At 35.9% G+C, this 21,982-nt stretch overlaps 1 long non-coding RNA gene across 1 annotated transcript in view; it reads left to right on the top strand.

The window, feature by feature from the left end:
• Positions 1-21,982, top strand: part of LOC123384359 — a 114,665-nt gene that overhangs the window by 37,492 nt on the left and 55,191 nt on the right. The gene's annotated exons all lie outside the window — the stretch shown is intronic.

A 21,982-nucleotide genomic window follows, 5' to 3' on the forward strand; every position in this document is an offset into this window, starting at 1 on the left:
TCAAAGCCTGACCATATACAAAGGCTTTTCAGGGCATTTTCAGATTTTATCAAGGATATTCTCTTATTTAAGACTTAGCTTAGACCAACACTGACTTGTAGGAGGTGATTAATAGACTTATTTTACCCAAGTAGAAACCAAGGCTCAGACTGAGGAGTCAAATAATATAAGCTTATGCAGATGATAGGTTGTGGATCCACAGCTAAAATTAACCCCTTTGTGGCCAGTGCACTTTCCACCCCACTGTGCTCTCTTTGAAGACATTTGGGGTCATGGGATAAATAATATGTGCTTCCCGAGATCTGCAGATCTATCTGCACTATCTGAGTTCCAACCAAAGAAAAATTGGGACTGAGCAAGTGTAGCCAGATATTCTCTCTAGATGATTTTGGTACTCCCTTTGCATCTTTTAATGGGCTGAATTGAATGTGTCTTCCCCAAGTTTATATGTTAAAATCCCAACCCCTCATTACCTCAGACTATAATGGTATTTAGAGAAAAGGTCTTGAAAGAGGTGATAAAGTAAAAATGAGGCTGTTAGGATGGGCCCTAATTCAGTTTGATTGGTGTCTTTATAAGAAGAGGCACAGGGAACACGTGTGCAGAGGGACAACCATGATGAAGAGGCAGCAAGGGGGTAGTCATCTGCAAGCCAGGAGAGAGGCCTGTAACAGATCCTTCCTTCATGGCCTTCACAGTGACAACTCTGCTGGCACCTTGAACTTGGAATTCCAGCCACCCAGTTTGTGGTACTTTTTCATGGCACAACTAACTAACTAACACAACAACCCAAAACAATCTCTCTGAACCCCCACCTAGAAGAAGTAATGAGAGGGCAGCTTTTGGAAACCTCTCCTCAGTGAAGCTCTTCATTAACGTATTAACCCCTAGAAAGTAGACCTTCCATCCCTCATGAACGTGTTTTCCTGCTTATTTACATTAAAACTTTTCTTTAGCCATTTGCACGTGGCATGTACTGAGCATTTTTATTCTGTATGGAGATGTCCCATCTGCTGCCTCTTCCTCTTCATCGGTCTTTCCTTTGCCCCCCCTTTTTCCTCTTCTGTCACTGCTTACCCATCCCCTCTCTTGTTTCTCTCCTGTCTCCCTTCTCTCTGGTCTTTCCCATCCTCTGTCGCTTTGTCTTCTATTTTCTCCTCTCTCATTTCCCCACTCTTATATATTCTGACATCCTTACCTAACCTCTCCTCTTCCTTTCAAAAAAATTTCTTAAAAAAAGAAAGATGTTCAATCCTTTTTACCCTAGTGTAAACATTCTTCGAAATAAATTATCCCATGGGTATTTTCTCTGAATTCAGCAGGCACTTACATGAACTGAATTGCTGATCCAACCTCTAGCTGGATGGTAGCCATCAGTGAATAGATGTGAAGGCATTTCTGGGTTGGCACAGGCTTTCCATGTCCCCAGAGTCATACTATCAGGCAGACATCAACTCTTAACTATTCAAAAGTCCTCCTGCAGCCACTTTTATGTTAAATGTTGAGATTCCTGACCTGTTTCAGTTTTAAATATATTTAAGATAGTGTGAGTTAGTGGGTCCAGCAAGGAGGAGGCTTCAAGCATTGACTAGCAGAAATGACTGAAATGAACAGAGATTTTTGAACTTATTGGTACACGATCAAACTGGAATTTGAAGGTTAAAGGACAGAGTGTCAAGCACACATCATGTCTTAGATACCTGTCTGTCTCCTCCAGAGCATTTCTTGCTGTATTTATGTGGGCATCACAAAATGGAGCATTGAAATATCAACACTGAAATCAACATTGCAGATTCCCCCATTCTGTTTGACACCTTCTTTGTAGGAAACAAATGGAGAAGAGCTTCTCGGCTTGTCGTAAAAACAGCACTTTCAACTCTCCATTTCAGCTTTTTGGATTTCATCTTATATATAGAATAACATACTTGTAATCCATAAAAAGATTTCTTAAATTGCAGGAGAAATATGGCTTAACACTTCTTCTCTGGCCCAAAGAAAATAATTGGTATCCCAATAAAGTCATTATTAAAGGTAATGGATGGGCAAAGCCTGGAAAAATCATTTTTGAAAATTTCCAAACAGGCTGAAACAGGAAAATGTCTGGGTTTCACAGTGTTATTTAACAAACACACACTGTCTGCTCAGGGGACCTGCATCTCCTCAGTCATGAATTAAACATCATCTCATGGTGCCCCTTCTTGTAATGGTGGTAAAATCCATGACTTCCACATGTGGTTTCAGAATAGAAATAATAATTAAAAAAAAAGGAAACCAGTGAAGCTTTCTACAGTTTTAAATACTATAGGTGTTAATTACCAATTTATATCTAGAGTGACATGAATACAGAAATACAAGGCTTAATGAGGTTTTCAGACCATTAGAAGGTACCATTTGATAAAGGCAAACAAGAATCCTGCTCTTTTGATGGACATAGGTATCTTCCATATAAAGGTGGAATTTCAGTTATATATCCCAGGAGGGATACAATTGATATATTCATTGTCTAGCAATTATGGAGCTTCCTTGTGTCAACCATCCCTGAAAAAAACTGCATATAACTACACCACTGCAATGCCCACACCTTTCTTAGGGTATCTATATTTACAACTATTGCTGTAAGTCTAGAGAAGTGAGCTCTTTCTGCAAAGGGCCTTGCAGAAGCCTCATTTTTGTTCTACCTAGAATCAAAGTGCAACTGTTTGTTCATTTTAAAAAAAGAGAGAAAGAAGGGTGCCTGGGTGACTCAGCTGGTTAAGCATCCAACTTGATTTTGGCTCAGGTCATGATCTCATGGTCATGAGATCGAGGCCTGCATCAGCTCCGTGCTGAGCATGGAGTTTGCTTGCGATTCTCTCTCTCCCTCTCTCTCTCTGTGCTTCCCTTGCACTCTCTCTCTCTCCTCTCTCTCTTTCTCAAAATAAATAAATAAACATTAATTTTTTTTATTTAAAAAAGAGAGCAAAACATAACTACATCTTTTCAGAATGTCACAGCCTGAGCAATCTTTTCAGAACAATTCACAAATTGAAATTGAAATGTATATCTAGCTCTCTATAGATCTGTGCTGAATTGTATAAAATATGAATTTTGGAAATGGGTGTTTTGGAAATATGAGTAAAGGAGGGCTTATAGGAACTCTAAATATAACAAAAATGTGCACTGAATTATCTTGAGACTACCTGATTCACATATTTGTCCATTGTTGCTCTAAGTATACTTGCTGTTGTCCACTGTTTTTCTTGCTTTGATTCTAAAAGTTGTGATGGAAAACAATCAATGACCAATCTGGAGAGAAGTAGAAGAATTATGTCTCACAGTTATTTCAGCTGTACACATGTTTCTCTGCTCACATTCACATGAGATTTGAGCTTTCATTCTATAATATCTACAGCACCAAGTCACATTTGAAAGGTTGAATGGAAGATACCTCTCTTTCAAAAACTTTAAATCATTACTCCTTCATATAATCTGAACCTCTGTTCCTCAGTTTACTCTCTATCAAATGACCACGTTAGGCTGTGTGATATTTAAGTTTCCTCATAATCATTTTGTGAAACTGATCTGGATCAAAGGTACTCTACACTAGCCCTAGTACAGGGAGAAAAATCTACACAATATAGCAAAGAGAACACAAAGTTAGCTGTATGTCCTTTTCTGGTTGCACTATCATGTGAGGATCTGGTTTTGCCTCTCCAGGGTCTGTGACCCAGAGAGAATGGGCAGAAAATAAGTGTGAGACCATACAGAGTTTACAAGGCAGCAGATATTTTGAGCTTTTTCAAGAGTTTACAAGACTTATACAAGTAGAAGCTTATTCAAATTAATGAAAGTTACATAGGAATCCATTGTTCAGGTGTTGTATATTCCAGGGAAACATTGTCTAGGCCTTTGTTTATCTTCCCTCTCTATCAATTTATGACTATTCAGTTATTTGGAATATCATGATTTCTAAGCCCAAGAGGCGTGTAGTAGAAGTGAGAGATACACTATATATGTTTGTATCTATGTCTATCTTCCCCATATGTGAATATGTGGATACTATATATATATCATATAGATAACTATTACTCCTGGGTAACATACCCTGAGGGGAAATGTTGAAGTACACATACAGACGGAGCTTTGGGACTTATCTGATGGCTTTATGCCTCTGTACTTTGATTTCCCAACTTCCTTCATATTCATTGGCTTTGAACAATTGTGGAGTCTGTTGTGTAAGGTAAAGAGAATATTTGAGAATTATTATTCTCAAATTATTATTCTCAAATTAATATTTGAGAATTATTTGAGAATAGGATAGGCTGGTTTTTAAATTATAGACAAATATTTTTTTGCTAATGAAATTTGTTTCACTGGGATTTTAAATGAATTTTCTGAACCTACTTGCTTCCTCTTGGAGGAGCTTTGTCATTATGAAGACAGGAGTGCTGATGCATAGGGGCACTTGTACCCCAATGTGTATAGCAGCACTCTCAACAATAGCCAAATTATGGAAGGAGCCTAAATGTCCATCAACTGATGAATGGATAGAGAAATTGTGGTTTATATACACAATGGAGTGCTACATGGCAATGAGAAAGAACGAAATATGGCCCTTTGTAGCAACGTGGATGGAACTGGAGAGTGTGATGCTAAGTGAAATAAGCCATACAGAGAAAGACAGATACCATATGTTTTCACTCTTATGTGGATCCTGAGAAACTTAACAGAAACCCATGGAGGAGGGGAAGGGAAAAAAAAAAGAGTTTAGAGTGGGAGAGAGCCAAAGCATAAGAGACTCTTAAAAACTGAGAACAAACTGAGGGTTGATGGGGGGGTGGGAGGGAGGGAAGGGTGGGTGATGGGTATTGAAGAGGGCACCTTTTGGGATGAGCACTGGGTGTTGTGTGGAAACCAATTTGACAATAAATTTCATATATTGAAAAAAATTTTTAAAAATGCAAAAAAAAAAAAAAAAAGAAAAAGAAGGGCCCTCCTGGATGGTCAGTAAATAGGTGATCATGTAAAACAAAGAATGGTTAGAAAGTCCAGATACAGGCTGTGAATTTGGCAACTAGAATTGGGTAAGCCAGGAGAGAGGTTTAGTCTTGGCTGAGTAAAAACTAAATAGGAGTTAATTAAGGTTTTATAGAAGTGGATGGAATAAAGTAGATGGAAACCATGATCAAAGAATTTATTGGGATGTGAATTGGAGTAAGGAGATACTAATACCTGTGTTATTGTAATGTCAAGAAAGCTATTATACTTCACTGAAGAGTGAATGATCACAATGTTGATGAAAAATAGATCTTTAGTAGATTATTGATAAATGTACATAAAAAATCAGCTTGTCCAGTGGTTTCCACAATCATCTGGACAGCTTTATTCATATTGTGCACATCTATGCCCATTGTTGTCACTGAAAATTCTTGATCTAAGGCAATAGTTTATTTTATACATGGAGAGACAGTAACTCAGAAAGATTAGTGACTCGCTGCAAATCAAAGTTATTATATATAAACATACTGGCAGCAGCAGAAGGACTTCTGCATTGAATCATCCTAGGACATATGAGAATGCCTTTATTTGGGGAGGGAGGTATTGTTTTCTTTCACAGTTATAGAATTAGGGACCCATTTGATTCTTATTGTGTCATTCTTAAATCTCAGGAGTTCAGCACTCCTTCCTTCTCCTTCCCTTTCAAAGTGTACCCACATGCTACCCATGTTTTATATCCACATCACTCAGAAGATAAAGGTTTTTAACTCTGGTTCTACCTAGGAAACAGTTCTTAGTAGTGTCTCTTACAGCCTTTGGAAAAGCCAACCATCTTTTTTTGTTGAACTGAATTGGTTGCTTTGTTTTCTTTCCTCTAGCTCTGTGAACCATGTATATTTGTCTTCATATTTTCTGTTTTGGTTCTTTTTATATTTTCATGAGAAATCCAGTCGATAATTCCTTATTACCTATATTTAGCAGGCCTCAAATGCTTCCTCCAAACACAGGCTGGTGGAGCTTTAGCCTCAAGCAAACTTCAGGTGGTTGGTTGTGGCCAAAACATTAATTCTCATCCGAGTGAGTTACAAGGTAAACAGACTGTACTTGGAATCTTAAAAGCCTTATTAGAATATTGTCTGGGAATCCAGCTTTGTTCTATTGAGCCTGCAAAAGGACTCCTGAACTGTTTCTCAGGTGTTCGTCAAAATGGATTGCCATTCAGCAGAAGGAAGTGCAGGTGTCACACTGAAGAGTTGCAAAGGGAGCCATTTGGTACCAACAACAAGAGAGGTTTATTACAAACACTAGTACGTTATGGTTAAAAACACATACTGTGATTTTTTTAAACCCCTTCGGTGTTTGGATTCCAATTTTTTTCTTATGCATCCATGAAACTACTTTACAATCAAGAGTGAACATATCCGGCAACCCTAAATTTTCCTCATGGCTGTTTGTAGTTCCTTTCTTCCAGCTCTTTTCCAGACACCCTGCAAAGCAACCCCTGATCTTTTTTCTGCCTCTCTACATTAGTTAGCTTTTCCTAGAATTGTATATAAATGGAATCACACAGTATGCATTCTTTTTAAAAAAATATCCTTTGCTGCCTCCTTAGCTATAACTTTTTTTTTTTTAGTGGTTGCTTTAGGGTTTATAGTAACACATCTTTACCTTCAAAATATTTTATGCTACTTTAGGTATAGTATAAAAATCTTATAATTCTTCTATTTCTCCCCTCCCATGCTTTATGCTGTTATCACACATTTTACCTATACGTGTTATACCCCCACAATAGATACTATTTTTGTTTGAAAAGCCAGTATCTTTAAAGAGATGTAAATAGTAAGAAAAATATATGTTTTTCTGTATAGTTACTACTTATAGTGCTCTTTATTCCCTTGGGTAGGTTCATATTTTCATCTAGTCTTATTTTCTTTCTGCCTAAAGGACTTCCTTTAACATTTGTTAGAGTACAGATCTGCGTTGATGAATTGGTATTTCTATTTTGCATTTTTCCTTTTTTGGCAAGCACTACTTGAACCTCTCCTCTATTATGCATTCAAGGTCAACTGAGCTGGTCTTAGATGTTTAGTTCCTCAATATGTTATTCCATATTTCACCATCTTTTTCAGAATAACTTGGTTATTCAATTTTCTTTGACTTTTCATATGAGTTGTTGATATTTACAAAAAAGTTTACTGGAATTTTTATTGAGATTGTACTATCAAATCTCTACATCAAATGGGAGAGATAACATCGTGATATTAAGTCTCCCAATCCTTGAGCAAGTATAGCTCCTTATTTTATAGGTTTTCTTTGATTTCCTTCACTAGTGTTTTGTAGGGTTTTTTTAATACAGATATTGTACCTATTTAGATTTATACCTAAGTAATTCAGTTTGGGGTGCTATTGTAAATTGTATTATTATTATGTTTCAGATTTCAATTTATCATGCAATATAATAGTACAATTGACTTTTGTAGGTTGACATTATATTCTGAGACCATGTAAAACTCATTTATTAGTTCTAGGAATAGTTTGTGAATCCTTTGGGATTTTCTGTGTTGACAATTATATTCTCTCTAAGTAAAGATATATTTATTTCTTCCTTCCCAATGTATTACTTTTCTTTTTCTTGCTTTACTGCACTAGCTAAAACTTCCAGTATGATGTTGAATAGGAATTGTGAGAGAGGACATCCTTGATTTGTTGTAGAGCTGAGGAGAAAACATTTAGTCTCCCACCATTAAATATCATGGTTTCTGTAGTTTTTCTTTTTTCTTTTTTTTTTTTTTTAGTAAATATCCTATATTGAGTTAAAGGGTTTGCTTGCAGAGCATTGCAGTTGTTAATATATGAGACTGTGTCACAAATGAGTGTATGTTGGACTTTGTTGGAAGCTTTATCTGCATGTTCTCATATGGTCATATAGATTTCTTATTTAGTCTAATAATAAAGTGAATTGCAGTGATTGAATTTTGAATGTTGAACCAGCCTTGCATTTCTGGGATGAATTCCATTTGAATTTGATGTATTATGCTATCTTTTTATTGCTGGGTTCTACTTATTAATATTTGTTAAGAATTTTTGTGTCTGTTCATGGGAGATAATGGTGTATGGTGTTCTTTTGTTGTAATGCTCTGATTTTGGTATCAGAATAATGCTGACCTCATAGAATGATTTCAAAACAATCCCTCTTCTTTCATTTTCTGAAAGAGAAGATATGGGTTAGTTTTATTTCTTCCTCAAATGTTGATAGATGTTCTGATTTTGGTATCAGAATAATGCTAACCTCATAGAATGATTTTATTTTATTTTATTTTATTTTTTAATGTTTTTATTTATTTTTGAGACACAGAGAGACAGAGCATGAGCAGGGGAGCGGCAGAGAGAGAGGGAGACACAGAATCTGAAGCAGGCTCCAGGCTGTCAGCACAGAGCCCGACGCGGGGCTTGAACTCATGGGCCATGAGATCATGACCTGAGCTGAAGTCGGACGCTCATCCGACTGAGCCACCCAGGCGCCCCTCATAGAATGATTTTAAAACAATCCCTCTTCTTTCATTTTCTGGAAGAGAATATATGGGTTAGTATTATTTCTTCCTCAGATGTTGGTAGAACACATCAGTGAAACTATCTGGGCTTGGAGAATTTTGTTTTGTTTTGTTTTAGCATATTTAAAACTACAAATTTAATTCTTTTAATAGATATGCAACTATTCAGTTATGTCACTATCATGGAAGATTTGTCTGTTTATCCTTTTGGATCCATCAGTTTTTGCCTCAAGCTCAGTTGTTAGGTGCATGATGTATAAAATTGTTATGTATTCTTGGAGAATTAGTCCTTCTATTATTACATAATGTCCTTCTTTATACCTGACAGTATTCTTTGTTATGCCTTGTTTGGAGTTAATATAGCCACTTCAACCTTCTGGTTAGTGTTTGTATATCTTGATTTTAAAAAGTGTTGTTTTTGGTGCACCTGGGTGGCTCAGTCTGTTGAGCCACCAACTTTGGCTCAGGTCATGATCTCATGGTTTGTGAGTTCCAGCCCCGCGTCGGGCTTTGTGCTGACAGCTCAGAGCTTGGAGCCTGCTTCGGATTCTGTCTCCCTCTCTCTCTGCCCCTCCCCGGCTCATGCACTGTCTCAGAAATAAATAAACACTAAAAAAATTTTAAAAAGTGTTGTTTTGGTAGAATACAGATGAGTCTTGTTTTCTACTATTGTTTTTGTTTCTTTTTTATCCAATATGACAATCTCTGTCATTTAACAGGTACATTTAAATCACAGACATTTAAAGTAATTATCAGTATATTTGCATTCAAATTTATGTGGCTATCTGTTATCTATATGTTACACTTTTCCATGTGTCTTGTTTCTGCTTATTTCATCTTTTCTGATTTTAAGTATTTTTCCTTCAATTTTATCTTCTTTATACACTTATTATTTATACTTAAAAAACCTTGTTAGTGCTTGTGCTAGAATTTAAAATATACTTTTTAAAATTATTTGAGTCTATTTTTTAATAATATGATACCACTTTACATGTAGTAACAGTACCTTATAACAGTACATTCTCAATATCTTGCTCCCATGTTTATGCCAGTGTGTCATGTATTTCACTTCCATACACATTGTAAGTATGAATGCCCTATCCATTTTTGCAGTTATTACTTTAAATAGACAGGTCTTTTTTAGGTGGGTTAAAAATAAGAAAAATAAAGTTGTATTTAACCTCATTTATTCTATTTCCAACACTCAATTCTTCATGTAGATCTAAGTTCCTGGCCTTTATCATATCCCTTCTACCTGAAGAGCTTCCTTTAATGTTTGTCATAGGAGTGGTCTACTGACAATTAATTCTTTCAGATTTTGTTTGCTGATAAAGTCTTTATTGACTGCTTTTGCCAAACAGAGAATTCTGGGTTGACAGGGCTTTTACTTCTCTTTCAACGCTTTAAAGTTCTCACTCTACTATTTCTTATTTGCGTGGTTTCTGATCAGAAATCTGCTGTAATTCTTCTTCATGTGCCTCTGTAGATAAAGTATCTTTTTTCCTCTCTGACTTTAATTTCCCTTTTTCTTTGGTTTTCTTCAGTTTGAATATGATATCCCCAGGTTTTGTGTTTGGAGTATTTATTATACTTGAATTTCTGGTTTTGTGTCACTTGTTTTGGAAAATTTTCTGCATTATTTCTTCAAATATTTCACCTACTTTGTTTTTTCTTCATCTGGCATTCCAATTACCCATATTATTCCATTTGATATAATCCTATACCTCCTGCATGCTCTGTTCTTTTTTTTTTCTCCACAGTTTACTTGTATGCTTCAGCTTATGTAATTTTTTAATTTTTTAAAAATTTATTTTGACAGCGAAAGAGAGAGAGACAGAGAGAGAGAGACAGGGTGCCAAGTGAGCTAGCAGGGGAGGGGCAGAAAGAGAGAGAGAGAGAGAGAGAGAGAGAGAGAGAGAGAGAGAGAGAATCCCAAGTGGGCTCCACACTGTCAGCACAGAGCCAGGTGTGGAGCTCCATCTCATGAACCATGAGATTGTCACCAAAATCAACAGTCAGATGCTTAACCAACTGAGCCACCTAGGTGCCCCTCAGCTTATGCAATTTTTATTGCCTTTCCTTCAAATTCACTGATTGTTTTCTCAGCTCTGTCAAATCTACTAATGAGTCCATTGAAAGTCTTCTTTTCTGTTACAGTATTTTATGTTTCTAGCATTTTCATTTGATTCTTTTTCATAGTTTCTATATCTCTGCTGAAATAACCTGGTTTTGCATGTTTATCTTTTCATTGACCCTTTAACATGTCTACATCGGGTTCTGAGGTCTCTTCAGAGTTTGTGTTTATTATCTTTTGACATGTAATTTTTGGTTGGAGGCTGGATGTAGAACAGTAGATAATGAGGTAAATCTATTTATATTAATCTATCCAGGGTTGGGCTGTGTTTGAAATTTGTTGTTCCCCTGGTTCCCAGTGTTGAGGGCTATTGTTGCTATGTGTACCACAGACTTTGAACTTCTCTTGTTTACTTGATTTTGTCTTTCTTCTTGGCTCTTTGTGCTCTTCCTCAGAGTCTGTCTTGTTCATCTCTCTTGGCTGAAATACATTGCTACTGTTATGGGAGTTTTGATAGTGTGAGATGTAGGGAAGGAAACCAGTCTTAATGTCTGATTAAATGTTAATGTTTGGTATCTGCAGTGGGTCTGTTTTTTAGGGTATGACCTTTATAAGTGATTGTGACCCTCATCCAAGAATGGAGCTTCTTCCTTCTCCTTCTATTTCCTTCTCTCAGACATCCTCCAGTGTTTTCAGTCTATGCATCAGATGCATTCCACCCTATAAATTAAGTGCTCTTTTTTTTTCTTTTTCTTTTTTTAAGTGAGACAGGGCAGCTGAGGATAGAAGGAGTTTCCTTCTTTCAGCTGCAGTGCTTCAGTCTCGCAGTATATACCTCTGAAGATTGAATCTTTTGTTCCATCAGGGAGATGGGTCTGGGAGGATTCAGCAGTGGCTATTTTCTCTCCTCCAGAAAGCACCATGGGAAAGCTTTCTCCATATTCTCCTTGATTTTCCTTGTGAGAGCCTGGTGGGGTTTCTCAGGGAAAGCTTGTGGTATTGTGGCACCACCCCTATGATTGTGATCCCCAGGGGTTCTATATTTTTGCACTAGTCACTCTTAGCTTCCAAAAATTCATTAATCAAAATCTCTAGTTTAATGTTTTTACCAGCTTATATGGCTTCCAGTGGCTTCTACCCTAAGCAAGCAAATGCTTGGGTACCATTTCTCACTAGAGGTACCTTTTCCTCTAGGTTTCACCGTCTGTTCTAGGATCTTTCTAGGATCACCATGTATTCTGAGACCTTGTTTTCTGATGGGTTCATGAAACTTTATTAAGTAAGTATCTGTCCAGCTTGTTCTTTCTTAAGGATGGGAGCTTCTTTTTCTTCACTCTTTACATGTCTAAGCTAAAAATCAGATGTCCACCTACATTCATGATATTGGAAGGTTTTTGGTTTTTTTAAATATGTATTTATTTTTGAGAGAGAGAGAGAGAGAGAGAGAGAGAGCGCGCGCACATGAGCGGGTGAAGAGCAGAGAGAGAGGGAGACACAGAATCCAAAGCAGGCTCGGGGCTCCCGAGCTGTCAGCACAGAGCCTGAGGTGGGGCTGGGACTCAGAAACCATGAGATCATGAACTGAACTGAACTGAACTGAACCTGAACTGAAGTCAGACTGAGCCACCCAGGCGCCCCAATAATTGAAGTTTTAAAATATTTTCCATCTTCTAGTTATACAAGTGTGCATTAGTTTTCTTTGTTTTCTTTGTTCTGTATAGGTTTTGTTGGAAGGTATGTGGACATATTTGAATTAAGAAGTCATCATTCACTCACAGACCTTTTTCCAATCCTGAAAAACAGTTCTGGCTGATAGCATACTTCTCTATAGGTTTTGATTTACCAGAATTAGAATGATTCTCTCTGGAATTTTATGGTATAGGCTCTCTGCTTCATCTAGATTCATTCTAATTTGACTTTCCCTCCCAAAGCTAACTTTAATTACATAGAATATTGTGAATCTGATCTGACTATAACAGAACTCTATAAGATGGGTCCATCTTGGGGCACATACATCAAATTTCCATGGTTAAAATTTAACTTGAATTGGCATTAATGATTATTACTACTGCCTTTTATAAGCTTTTGTGATGATTGGCTCATAAGCTCTAGTCATACTAAGAATTTCTCATTTTTGCAAGTGACCTTTTCAGCTAACTTTGCAACTTTGCTCTTAATTATATTAAATATCTTAATGTTTTGAGTGTGGCATTCTTTTTTTTTTAAAGTTTACTTATTTATTTTGAGATAAAGAGAGTTCATGTGCTGAAGGGACAGAGAGAAAGGGGGAAGGAGAGAATCCAAAGCAGTCTCTGCACTTTTAGGGGCCTGAACCCATGAAACTAAGCTGAAATCAAGATTCAGTCATCTAACTGACTGAGCCACCCAGGCAACCCTTGGGTATGGATTCTTGATTGTCAAGATTACTTTATATGATTTCAATTACACAAGGTATTAACTATCATGTACAAAGTTGCTAAACATTCCATCAACCTCTTTATCACAATTATTGAGAAAAATCTATAAAATGATATCAAGACAGAACCACAGAAATTTCCATCCAGGTTGGCATTAATCAATGCTCTGTGCATTAGTTATTAACCTATCTGTGAATCTATATAATTAATTTTGATATGAGTTCAATCCCAATGTTGTATCTGCAATATCTCATTAAGGCTGCTGGATGTTTCTTTGATATAGTGAAAAAAAAATTACCTCTATGCTTTCAGAATCCTAGGATTTATTCTTACCAAATCCCTTGATTTCTACTGATTAAAATACTATTTTGAAATTTCTTATATTTTCAATAATCTCTTATGGAAATTTACCCAAGTGTAAATTAGTGATCTCTAATCTCTAGAATCTACACTTCCTTCCCTCCTTCCCTCTCTTACTTCATTATTCTTTCTTTTAATTAAATATCTACCAAACTTTGGACTATTGACAACTTTGCTATTATCTAAGTAGTTAGCAAGAGTTCTGAGATGACATCTTCATGACTTATTAGGACTATAAATGGAAATTTATCTCTGCTTTTGTAGTACCTAGATATATTCTTGGTAATTAGAAATTTGTTAGTATTAACGCACCTTGAGTTGTAATATTTTCTTAAATTATTACATAATTTTTAACTTGAAAATTAATTTATTTGATGAAATATATGGAAGAATTAAACTTTTCTTATTTTCTCAGGATACCTTTGTTAAAAATAAGGAACATTTAAAAAGCATTTATTTGAATTTCTAAATGCCCTTTAGATTTGCAAAGGCAAAAACTGAAAGGGTCCAACTCTTCCTATAGCTCAGAATTTTTCTCTATGTTAAAGAACTACAACAATTAAGCCCATAAAGAAAATATTATGGAGGATTGATCTGAAGTTGTACAAATCTGCTACTAAACTTAATTGGTATAGTCCAATAGCAGATTCACAGAAATCTTCATTCCAAAATACAATTTAAAATGAAAATTATCATGTTTAAAATGGCATCTTTAGTGGAGGATATTTAACCACAGTATCAAAAATTGTGATCATGGCTCATACCCCCAGTTTGTCTAGGGAAGTATAGATAATATAGTAATGATAAGTCCATGAATATAAAGCATAGGAGAATTAAGACTATGTGTTGAATGTACCTTTTTATTTATGAATGATCCAATGAACGTGCAATGCAATATAAGAAATCTAATAGACATTTGAGTTATGAGTGCTTAGGCAATTTGAATCTTATGTTCAGATTATATACATTTAAAATATTGACCTTGAAACATAACTGTATATAGCTTTGCTCACTAAAATTATTAATATATGTTTAACATTATATATACATATATATATATATATATATATATATATATATATATATATTCTTATGAATGTATTCTATGAAGAAAGGGAGCAAAGAAAAAACCCTCTTAAAATAAAAAGAACTAATACTGAGCTCATTTATGATGCTACATTTAGGCTTTGGCTATGTTGTCTTTATGTTCTTTCCTTTCCTTCCTTCTTTCCTTTCTTCCTTCTTTTGTTTCTGAGTGGTTATGCCCCATATATTCTGACTATAAACTTCCTAGCAGCCTGAACAGTCTATGCCTGTGTTAGGTGGAAAGTTTACCTTTGAGATCCACATCTTCAGGGCAACACTAAGCCCTCACTTTGTTGTGTTTGAGACTGTTGAACTTCTTACTCTTAACCTCACATCTACCATATCATGTATCTCTGTGTTTTCCTTTTGCCGCTTTGATTCATTTTTTGTTTATATGTGTTCCTTTTCCTTCATACAGTCTCACATGTTGTAAAATCTAAAGTTCTCTTTGTGTCCCTCATGTTAAATTCAGTCTTCATAGGCCCACTGGGTGACCTCATCCATTCTCAATGTCCCAGAATGATAGATGAATTACTAGCTCACTAGCTTAGATAGGTATTCTGGTTTCAGATCAATATTTTCAAATGCCTTCTGAATGCCCTCCATTATATGCCCCAAACTCATCCATTCCCTTACTCATATATTTAAAAAAGAATAATTGAGTTGTACTCTGTGCTGGAATTAAGTGCTTGATACTTCAGTTTACAAATAAACAAAGGTCTTTGCCCTCAAAAAAGTTATATTGTGTGTGTGTGTGTGTGTGTGTGTGTGTGTGTGTGCGTGCGGCGTGTGTGTGTGTGTGTGCGTGCGCGCATGTGTGTGACAGAGAGAAAGAGAGAGAAACTAATTCACAAAATAAACATTATGCTATGGTGGTTAATGTACACCCTAGGGTAAGGTAATGGGGAGTGCCTGGGAGAAGTGTGGGACTTACAGTTTGACATAGACATATCAGGGTAGGCTTTATTTTGAAGGTTTATTCCAGCAAAATGCTGAAGGAGAGGTAGGAGTTAGGTATTCCACATCATGGGGAGAAGCATTCAAGTTAGAGGAAATACTATGCAAAAGTTTTATTGCAGGTGTAAGCCTATGCATTCTAGGACAGGAAGGCAGGAAGGAGAATGGTGCTCTTCAGAGCAGTGTGAATAAGGAGATGAGAAGTCAGAAAGGCAATAGAGGCCACATCCTGCAAGTCCACATAAGCTGTTATAAATACTTTGGCTGTTATTATAAATGAAAGGAGGAAGTCATTGCATTGTTCTCAGCAAGGGAGTCACTACTTCAGCTGCTGTGTCTTTTTTACCACAAAAAGACTTAATAATTCAACTTAAATACTTCAACTTAAATAATTAAATAAAACAAATAATTCATTTCATTTACTTAGTCCTCCAACTCAACCCTACTTTACATTCTTATGAAATTCCCCCTGTCTCCCAGGCCAGAAATACTAGAAGTTTATTTCTTGCTTATATATAATCAATGAAGATATTCTCATCAGCAGGTGACTCTGTCTTCATTGATTCAAGGACCAAGGTTTTTGCATATTAGGGTTATTCCATCCCTTAAGGTCTCAGTCAGCAAAAGGAGGAAGGCATGCAGGAGCCCTCTCCTCTAGAGATAGCATGCATCACTTCTGTCATATGCCATTAATAAGAACTCAAGGGTATGTTCCCACTTAAATGTAACAGAGGCTGGGAAATGCAGTCTAGCTGGATGCCCAGAGAAAAAAGATCTGAATCAACAGCTAAACATTCTTTTCCTCATCAAATAATTATTAAATTGATTGATTCTACCAATTAAATACCTCCCAAAAGTATGTTACTTTTATCTCTGCGAAAACTTTTCTACTTTATTCAAGTTTTATCCTCTCTACCTGAATTTATTGAAAAATCTACTAACTGTTCTCTAAGGTTTCAGGATCTTCTACAGATGTCCTGTTTCTAATATGCAAATTTGGTCATTTTCACACTTCTTCAGGAACTCTCCATAACTACTTACCCTGGTACTCATGACCTTTTTGGATCAGATTTCAAGACTGGTCTGCTCTCATATTCTGCTGTACTGAGGCTATGTGTTTTTATCGTGCCATGTTATCTGCTATTCCCCAAAATCATCTGTGTCCTGTCACATACTCTGAGTGCCTAAGTCACACTGCACCATATGCACATGGCAAATTCCAACTTTTAAAGCAGCTGATCTGTCCTCTGCAAAACCACCTCTGATCTTATGAGAAAACCCCAGGAAATGAGCAATGTACTTGATGCCTCACACCTACTTAGTTATGACCTGGGACATAGACCATGGCTCTGGAAAACAGGCATATATTATAGTTTTTTACAACAGAATTGATTATTAAATCAATGTCTCATTTCCTTTTCTTTCCCCTTTCTCTTTCTCTCTTTTCTTCCTTTCTTTTTCTCTCTCTCTCTCCTGTTATTTCTTTCTTCTGATAGTGTTTTACAGTGTTTGGGCTAGAGTACCTCATATTTTCAATGTGTGATTTGAATAAAATAACGTCCAAGATTTCTTTTAGCACTAGAAATGATGGATTCTAAAGGTCATGAACATGAGGCCTCATCTTTTATAGAACCTGCCTTATGATTCCTGGATTGAATTTGTGAGGGCAGTGTTCCCTACAGACCCCAGAATATTCTCCAGAAACCACTATCTATGCACAACACATTTGTTGGACACAAACCATCTGATCAATATTAGATATCCGGGGGGTAAGGAATTCAGATGCTATTTAAACAGCAAGACCTTTTCAGGTCAAACTAAGATGTCTATTCCTATCTCATTCTCTAATCCATCTGAAAAATATTTGGAAATTAAGCAGGTGCATAACATGTGAGTTTTCTTTAAGATGGAATTTACTACCTCTCTTGGTTCAGACTGCCAACAGCATTACTTTCAATTAATTTAACATTAGATAGACATGAAGAAACATTTCTCATCTCTTCAGGAGACTGTACAAGATAATTGGGGACAGATTACTCTTTTATTCTATAAACTGGTAATATTTTTTATGTCTTGCATCAGTATTTTTCTTATATCAAATGAAGGGCAGAAGTGTGTGTGCCTGCACCTCTGTTATCTAACCTTGATGTGTCTCCAGAAGTGGTTGAAAGTATATTATCAGTGTCTTCATCTTACTTTCCCCCCATTAAATAACAGTTATTAAATCATGTTTAAAATCAATTATTTTTAAATTACATTTACATTAGAATGATTCTTTTGTGAGAGCAGAGAATGTCATATCATAAACACAATAACTAGCACATACTGGTCAATAAATACTTGTTAACTGTGTTCTACCCCTTTAGTGGGATAAGACAAAACCCACTAAAATAAGAAAAAAAAAAACAACAAAAACAATAAAACAGTTTTAACTACAAAATATGATCAATTTTTAGATATTTTTTATAACCAGTTTTTGGAAATTTTAATTCATATTTTCTCCTCCATTAAAGAGATTGTCTCAAGAATAAAAAATAGCTTTGTTATAAAATAATATCTAACCTATAATGAATATTCATGAGTGAGGGATATTGACTTCATAAGCATGGGATAAACTGCCACAGATTCAAGGTTTAGTTTCATTATGTTGATACCAGAAACATACAACTATAAGACACACTATTTATACTCTCTCAATATTAAAAACTTCAAATTTACTTCTGGGATAAATTATCTTTTTTCTTTATTATAAAACCCTTTTGAGGTTTTAAATGTCATTAATATGTTCATGGATCTATACTTACATGTTGAACTGTGTGTTTATAATCTCCACCTGAGTTTTTTGCAGGTATATTAAAGGTAAAGTTAAAACTGAATTTCTTAGGTTGCTTGCTCATGTTGGTTATTGTGAATAATTCTGTGATGAACATGAGTGTACAAACATCTCTTCAAGATCCTGATTTCAATTCTTTTCGTTAAATACCCAGAAGCAGAATTGCTGGATCATATGGTAATTCTGTTTTTAATTTTTTGAGGAACCTCCATACTGATTTTCACACTGGCTCCATGATTTTATATTCCCATTGACAGTGTACAGGATTTCATTTTCTCCACATCCTCATCAGTGCTTATTATGTTTTTTTTTCCTCCTTATAATTGCCATCCTAGCAAGTGTGAGGTAATGTCTCATTGTGGTTTGATTTGCATTTTCCTGATGATTAGTGTTGTTGAATATTTTTCATTTACCTGTTGGTCATTTCTGTGTCTTCTTTGGACAAATGTCTATTCAAAATGTGGTGTATAAGGGGCCCCTGGGTGGCTCAGTTGGTTAAGTGTCCAACTCTTCATTTCACCTCAGGTCATGATCTCACACTTTGTGAGATCGAGCCCCATGTGGGGCTGTGCTCTGGCAGCGTGGTACCTGCTTGGGATTCTCTGTCTCCTTCTCTCTCTGCGCCTCCCCCACTTATGTGCTCTCTCAAGCTCTCTCTCTCTCTCAAAATAAATAAGTAATTTTTTTTAAGAAGTGGTATATAAATACAGTGGAATATTGTTCAGCCTTAAAAAAGAAAGAAGTCCCTCCATATACAGCAACATGTATGAGCCTTGAGCATATTATACTAAATAAAGTAAACCAGTCACAGAAAGACAATTACTGCATGATTCCATTTACACGAGGAATCTAAAATAGTCTAATTCATAGAAGCAGAGGGTAGGATCATGATTGATAAGGCACAGAGTGGGGAATTGGGAGTTGTTCAGCAAGTGTAAAATTTCAGTTACACAAGATGAGTAAATCTTAGAGATCTGCAGCACAACATTTTGCCTATAATTAATAATGCTTTACTGCACAATATATAGGTGGGTAGATTGCATGTCAAGTGTTCTTAGCAAATTAAAAAAAAAAAACTAAATTCCTTAGTTCTTTCTCTAGTCATTCACTTCTGAGGAAATTGCTTTATTAGTTAAAGTATTGCTAAAGCATAACAAAACAAAAGAAAGCAAAAGGCAAACAAACAAAAATATCAAATTGCCTTGACCATCCCCTGTTTCTCACCCTCACATTCAGTCCCTGACCTATTAATTTCAGCTCCAGATTGACCTAGGATACACCCACAGTTTTACATCACCACTTTTATGACATTGGACCAACCTACCACTTTTGAATTTCTAGACTACCTCAAAATCTTCTAACAAAATTTTCATTTCACTGTTGTCTTCTCTAATATATTCTCTAGAGAATATCCAAAGCGTTCTTTTTTAACCTGAAAGATAACATATACTGTCCCATTGCTTAAAGTCCACTGTGGCTTCTCAGTCCACTTACAGTAAAATTAAAATTTCCCACCATGGCAACTGGTCTGTGCTCTGGCCTGGCTGGCCTCTGGCCTCTGCTCACTTCTCTCTTAAGTCACCACAATTTGACCTACTTTCATATCTTCACAAAGCTGAGTTCTTTTGTTCTTTGTTCAGGCTGTTCTGTGTGTCTGGGCTACCCTTATGCTGACTTCTGTCAATACCATCTATCTCCTTCCCAGGCTCTAGTTCTCTGATTTAATGCTGAGTTTTTAGAAAGAGCTTCTGTGATCAACCTAACTATATTAATGTCCATAACCCACCAGTCCTTCCCCCACCCAGTCTGTTTTTTTATCTTAACACTACAGTTAACTATAACTTTAGGAGAAGCTTTATCATTTCATATGATTAGACGCAGTAGTTGATTAGATAATTGAAATCACAACAAAAAGATAGTTCAAGACTAAAATTGATAAAAGAGTATGTCTATAAATTAACATTTTATTTAACTTAAAACATAGATATGTGCTTTCTTTTATTGATCTTTTTACATAGGGTCAAGGACTTAAGTATGTTGTTGAATGATTGGAGTTATTCTAGATCTTTCTTGCATTAGTATAACCCATACTTCTTTGGCTATGATTTCTAGTTTCAACTGCATAATTTAGATCAAATGAGACATCTAAAGACACCTAAAGACATGTGTGAAAACAACCAGAATGTTTCTAGATTTTGATATTTCTTTTTTAATTGTAGATGTGTCTCCCACACTTTATTTGGCAGGGTTTTGTTTTATTTTTCTTTTGATTGTTTTGTTTTTGGTGAATTGTTTGTATTGTTTTTCCAAATATTTTACTCTTTTTTTTTTTTTTTTTACATAGTAGTAACACAAGGACTCAGACTCCTTCCATCCTGTCCTTTGCCTTCCTAATGACATATTTATATTGCTCAGACCTGGAAATAGCACAGATTACCTTTACTCACATTCTATTGGCTAGTCCTCACATGATCACAGTTAACTGTGAGAGAGGCAGGAAATGTAGTTTAAATGTGTGCTCAGGAAGAAGAGGAAATGGGTTTGGTTTGCAGCTAGCCAGTCTTGGCAAAACTCTCCTTTAAGTCCACTTTAATATTGTTACACAACATGGCCCTATTTAATATAGTAAATTAAAAAAAAGGAGATGACTAAATTTTGTAACTATTATTTGTTTTTGAATGGTCCATGTAATAGTTTGTTTATTCTACTTATCCAAATCTCCTAACAGATATTGCCTGAAAATGCAAGTCAGTAGGAGACATTGTATCTTATTAATGATATCCCCCTTTAGAAATTACTCAGCACTTAAGCAGACAGGATCAGGAAAAAAATGAGGTCATAAGGACCATAATATAAGTTGGCATTATAAGTATGATAATGTTATAGACATTGAAATATTAAAATAGTCTCTACTATTTCCTGGCCTACCCAGTCAGTTCTTTTGGCTCTCACTTACCTACTTAGGTGTCAGCAAAATATCCACGAGATTGAAAGTAATAAAAGATACTGGTGGCTATATCAGGATTGCTTCATTGGTCAGGAATAGCTTCCACACAGATGGATTGAGCCTGTATAGAACTGCTTAGAGGTACTGAAAATACCACCTCACTAAATATATCCCATTAGTTATCAACAGCTGTAATTCCAAAAACCCACTATTAAAGAGACTTTACTGGGGGGTGCCTGGGTGGCTCAGTTGGCTAAACATCTGATTCTTGATTTTGGCTCAGGTCATGATCTCACTGTTCACGAGATTGAGCTCCACGTCTGGCTCTGCACTTACAGTGCAAAGCCTGCTTGGGGTTCTCTCTCCCTTTCTCTCTGCCCCTCCCCTGCTTGCACTTGCTCTCTCTCTCTCAAAATAAATAAGCATTTTAAAGTAAGTAAGCAAGTTAGTAAGTAAATAAGTAAAAATAAAGAGAATTTGCTGGATTAATCATTATCTTCACAGGACTCCTAACAAAATATTAGTATCCTAACTGGAAAGAGTAACAAATTATTGTTATTCATACATAATGAATGAATGTATTAAATTACCTAACTTTATGCAAACGGCAGAAGGTATGCGATATAGGACAGGTGAAATTTTAATGGCAAAGGTTGGGGAGAATAGAAAACTCTGGATATAGGTACTAAATTAAATGCTTTTGGCAGGTAGGGGCAGGCCTAATGGCATTAGGGGAGTGGAAAGGTAACACTAACTTATAAACATATATTTGTCCCTAGA

This window comes from Felis catus, chromosome A3, assembly GCF_018350175.1.
Source record: "Felis catus isolate Fca126 chromosome A3, F.catus_Fca126_mat1.0, whole genome shotgun sequence".
NCBI lineage: Eukaryota > Metazoa > Chordata > Mammalia > Carnivora > Felidae > Felis > Felis catus.